This window comes from Lolium rigidum, chromosome 2 (genome assembly GCF_022539505.1).
Source record: "Lolium rigidum isolate FL_2022 chromosome 2, APGP_CSIRO_Lrig_0.1, whole genome shotgun sequence".
Taxonomy (NCBI): domain Eukaryota; kingdom Viridiplantae; phylum Streptophyta; class Magnoliopsida; order Poales; family Poaceae; genus Lolium; species Lolium rigidum.
This window is the reverse complement of record NC_061509.1, coordinates 84,042,874-84,048,645: the sequence shown is the minus strand read 5'-3', so window position 1 is coordinate 84,048,645 and position 5,772 is coordinate 84,042,874.

Below are 5,772 nucleotides of genomic sequence, written 5' to 3'. Positions count from 1 at the left end.
ATCTTCCTCAATGAATCTGCATACATAAGGTTTAAGCTGCTCCCTCCATCTATGAACACACGTGAAACGTCGAATCCTGCAATCACCGCTGGCAAGATCAGAGTTGATTGCCCTGGTCGTGGAACTTGCTGCGGGTGGTCCGCTAGGGTGAAATCGATGTCCTGTGCCGACCAATTCAGGTACCCAGTCGTTGGCGGAGGCATCTTCTCTACCATGTAGACTTGTCGCGAAATCACCTTTTAGGTCCTATTCGAAGGTCTGCCCTTGGATCATCAACACTGCTCCAGTTGTATCAACATAAGGACCATTAGTTGGGGCTGCCATCAATTGCAGCTGGTGTCAATTTTCATCGGTAATTGCGGGTGGAGGTGGAAGGTGAATCTCGCTCATTGGCCCTTAAGGGTTCCTGCTCGCTGCCTGCGCATTGGTGTGTCCAGCGTATCTATGCAATGCTAGGAAAGTTCGGCAGTCCTTCTGGAGATGACCCGACTGTCTTTTCCCATTATTATTGAGAAAGAAGTGCATCTGACACGGTCCGTTCAGGAGATCCTCGGGTGATACATATGGCCTTTGGAACCTTGGTCCACTATTTTGCCTATTAGATCGGGGAGCATCGCTGTAGTCATTGCGATGCTCGTTGCTCCTCTGATAATCATCTCGATTATTTCCTCCACTATTTCCTCGGAAACCAGCCGCTACTTGGCCAGGGTCATCGTAGTCTGAGAACTGTCGAGAAAAACGTCGTCTATTTTGATTGTTTCTGTTGCGGTCGTCATCAGGTGACCTGTGCCGTTTGTTTTGAACATCATCTTCTCCATCTGCCCAGCGATTCGCTATTTCCATGAGCGCTGCTATTGTTTTTGGGTTAGTCCTTCCCAAATCCTCGATTAGGTCCTTTCTTCGGATCCCCGCAACAAACGCATCTATTGCTCTTTTGTCAGATATATTTTCTGCCGAATTTTTGATAATGTTCTACCTCTGGATGTACGTCCTCATTGGCTCATCAAACTTCTGCCTGCAGGCCCTCAACTGCTCTATTGATGCAGGTTTCTTGCATGTGGATAGAAATTTTTTCACAAACATGTCCTCGAAAGTTTCCCAGCTGTCGATGGATCCTGCTGGTAGCTTTTTTATCCGTGACCTTGCGGCCCCGCTTAGGTGGACCTGGATGCTCTGCATGGCAGTTGCTTCAGTTCCACCTGTCAACTTCACTGTCTCCAGATAATCGACTAACCAATCATCAGGATCTTGCAAACCATCGAATTGTTTGTAGTTGTCGGGTAACTTAAACCCAGACGGAACCCAAGTTTTACGAACTCGTCGAGTAAAGCAAGGGAGCCCACACATATCCTCCTCATCTACTTTTGGTGAGTGCCAACGTTCTCTCCTTTCTTGCCATGCTCTATCAACTCGCGCTTGCGTCGTTGTGTCTCTTGCGTCACCTGTCCTTGGAGGATCTTGTGTTGCTACGGCGGGTCGAGGACTATTTCGCCTGGGGGCACCTTCGGGTGGTACGCTTGTACTTGCGAAAGCTGTTCCCATCGCCCCAACTCCTGCCAGAGCCATGTTGTACAACGCTTCTCTTGGATATCCAGGAGGTGGCCTGGATGCCAATATGTAAGCTTGAGTTGCCATGTACCCAGCTTCCGGTGTTTTGGGGATGATGTTTCCTCTTGTGTCTATCGACATAAAAGACATGTCAAGGTTTTGGATCAGATGCTCCCGCTCGCCCTCAGGTATATGTTGCAACCGAGATCTTCCTCTATCACGAGCTGCTCTATGGTTATCTCCCGAGGTTCCTGATTGTCGACTTTGCTCCGCTCTTCACCTGCTCGACGCGGAGGCTGCAGCTTTCCTTTGCTCAAGTATCACCCTTTGTTTTTCCAACTCTCGGCTAGCACGTGCGAGTCTATATTGATATGCTTGCAGCTCTTCCACCGTGGCCGTGGTGGTCATCGGATCTGTGCCGTTCATGGCTCTTGATGCTCTGTCCCAAGCTGCTTGCGAAAGTGGCAGCCTCTGGCGAGGTGTAGGCCCAACATACTTGCTGCCCAAACCTCGCGTGAGATCAGCGGGATCGATGTATGGATTTCCCAAATCATCGAAAGCCTCTGATGTTTCGTCCTCTTGACGACTTGGCTCACCAATCACACAAACTTGATGGTATGTTGGCATTGTATGTTCATCTTCGGGGTCGGTGACACCATCGTAACGGTCGGCGAAGACCTCCTGAATAGAAGTGGGTCTGTCGATGAAGTTAAAGATGTCGATGCTTTCCGAGTCGCTGTCCAGATCGGAGTCCGTGAACGACCCGAAAGATATCCCGCCGAAAAGATTGGCGAGATCTCCGCCGACAGCGGGCTTGACGTAGCTTGCCGACGAAATTTCCTCATCGCTTGACTTGATTGACGATGATGATCCCGAGAATTCGGAACCAACCGTCAACGGTCCCGAACGGATCGGTGCCGCTAGACGATGTGATCCTTCTTTCTCGACGCAAAAGTGGAAGCTCCCGAACTTCATCTCCATTGGCTCTTCCAGATAGGCATATGCATCCAAACGGGCGGGAGGGTGAGGAACAAAATTAACGAGACCAGTTTTGATCTGTTTACCTCCATCCATCGCGTTTCTTGCCACCGAAGATGTTGACGATGTTGAACGTGCCATCGAGATCAGCTCCTTGTCGCCTCTAATTCCCACAGACGGTGCCAATTGACAAGGTATCTACTTGTCAATGCCTACAAGTTGTAGACTAGGGTTTCGTGGAAAGTAGAGGGCAAGTAGATCTCGAAGGTTTCAACCGAAAAGGTGCTCGACTGCTAAAAACTAGGGTTGTGTTGACAATGAATCGATACTTTCTTTCTCCCTCGACTCCCCCTTATATAGGAGGCGGAGCCGAGGGTTTCGTGATGCACAAGTTACAGAACAGCGGGAGACTCTTCGAGTTCGTCTCGTATAATTACAAGCCTCTATTCCTAATGTATCTCTAACTTCCATATCGACGCTTTGTTGGGCTTCCGGGCTTCGTAATCTTCGAGTCGTGGGCCTTCAGTAAACCCCTGGTACCTTCTTCGGCAGGCCCATTAGGGATGCCTATGTCACATGGTGATGTTCGTTTTTGTGGTCGGTGATGTGCACATGCTTGTGACCAGTGGTGTCCTGGTGGTGTTCGTCTTCGTGGTCGGCGACATGGTGATGCTTGTGACCGGCGTCACCAACGGTGTCATGGTGGTGTTCGTCTTCATGGTTGGTGACGTGCCCATGCTTGTGACCGGCGTGACCGGCAGTGTCCTGGTGGTGATCGTCTTCTTGGTCGGCGACATGGTGATGCTTGTGACCTGCGTCACCGACAGTGTCATGGTGGTGTTCGTCTTCGTGGTCGGTGACGTGCCCATGCTTGTGACCGGCGTGACCGGCGGTGTCCTGGTGGTGTTCGTCTTCGTGGACGGCGAGATGGTGCTGCTTGTGACCGGCGTCATCGACGGTGTCATGGTGGTGTTCGTCTTCGTGGTCGGCGACGTGCCCATGCGTGTGACCGGCGTCACCAATGGTGGTATTCGTCTTCGCCGTCGACGACGTGGTGATGCTTTTGACCAGCGTGACCGGCGGTGCCATCGCCGACGTGCCGAAGCTTGTGAACGGTGGTGCCATGGTGGTCTTGTGATAGGTGAGGTAAGATCACCATGTTGCCATATAGGTGAGGCTACGAAAACCATACGACCAACCAATCAAAGTGTCACTTGAGTGCCATCCGGTGCAACACAGCCTACCAAACGATGTGCCATTCGTGAATCGGAGCTTGGCCGGAACGAGATGGAAGTCGCATCTCGCTGGCGCAGTGAGCCATGATTTCCATGCAGGCTACCAAACACGCCCTATGTGACTGATTGTTTTTTTAGAACACAGTACAACACAGACGCTCACAAACATGCACGAACAAACACCCCTATGAACGCACGCACGCACACCCTACCCCTATGAGCACCTCCAAGGGACTGAACCGGCATATCTTGAGGTTGACAAAGTCACCACTGTGACTGATTGTCAAAGACTGCGATTTTTTTTAATAATACAACTTTTTATTTAATTCTAGGAATAGCGCGTGATTTTAAAAAAGTGCAAAAGTGTGATCTGATCGATCAGCTAATGACCGATCGGTCAGTAGCAGGCTGACTCCCAGTCGGCTGTCAGGTGACAGAACTAGTTAGTCGATAGCTGACCAATTAGCCAGCTACAGACCAATTGGCCAGCTACCGACCGATCGGCCATGGATTTAGTTTAGGTTTATTACGAGTGATATATCCTGGCACTTCTCCCCCATTATTTTCCCGCCACCGCTTTCCCGCCATATCTTCTCCCTCTCCCATTCACACCATCGTGTTTCCCTCCCGCCCTTGCCGCCACCCTTCCCGCCACTTCTTCCCGCCATCCTTCCCGCCACTCCTTCCTCCTCCTCCTCGTAGGCATAAATATATTTATGAATGTGATTAAATGTTACTGTTTGTGTTGCAGTCTCCCCCGCCCCTATGCAAATGGTTTCACTGGATAGACACGGAGCAGCTGGATTGGGCTCGCCAGGAGGTAGAGGAGAAACACTGGCGTGCGTGGGCAACGTTCTTTGAGGAGGAGCGTCAGGAAAAGGCCCGTGCTAATGATAAAGCAGAGAGAGAGACGGATCCAGAAACTAAGGGTGGAACACGCTCAGTACATAAAATTGCAAATAAGTTCCGAAGTAGCGCCTCACCGCCTAGTTTCTTCCCCTCCCGCGACGTCCCCTTGTGCCTCGCTGCCCCTTTCCTGCTGGGCCAGTGCCGAAGATTGGAAAATTGGTGTCCCAATGACCAAATTGATTGCATAGGAAACATTGTCTCGTTGGCCCTCCAGCTTCAGATTCATCCATATAATTTCGGATGCGCTGCAATGGCTGTCTACCGATACTTGTCCTTAGTAGCGTCGGGTCTGAGATATATCGCCTTTCAGAAGGGTTTACAGTGCTGAAATAAACCTAAGGGCATCTCTAGCGGCGCGACGCATTTCGGACGCTGAAATTGTTCGCGGACGTCCGTTTTTGTCGCGTGGCGGACGCCAAAATGACCGCGAGGGACGAAATGTCCGTTTGCGTCGGGGGCCACAAACTAATTTAACATACAAACAACTGCGAGGGGCCAAAATGATCGCGAGGGGCGAAATGTCCGTTTGCGTCAAATAGATTACCGGATACTTCAAACGAATAGGTTCAAACATATTTAACATACAAACAAAAACAAATTTAAAAACATATAAACTAAAACTGATTTTTGGCCTTCTTGTTAGAAGGCCATGCCTCGTCGTCCTCATTCCTGCGTCTCTTGCTTGTCACCTCCTCGTCGGAAGTGGAACTGGAGGATGATGCGTCCGTGGAGGAGTTGGAGTCGGACTCAGTGTCGTCGTTGAACGGACGACGACGACGCGCCGCTCGCGCCAGCGACCTTGCCCTTGTCCTGGCCTCCTTCCTTGCCGCCTCCTCGTCGTCCGCCGCCTCCTGCGCCCCCAGCAGGTCGAACCTGGCATCGGAGTCCTCCTCGTGCCCCTCCTCCTCCTCCTCCTCGCCGTCGCTGCCTGCGGCGCCTCCGTCCACCTCCTGGCCGTCGCTGGCATTGCCGGCTCCGTCCTCCTCCTCCTTACTCGGCGTGGAGGCTGGGTCACTTGGCGTGGAGCCCGGGTCGCTCGGCGTGGCGTTTGTTTCCCACCAATGCATCCATCCCGGCGGCTTGCCCTCGCTCTCAGAGTCGG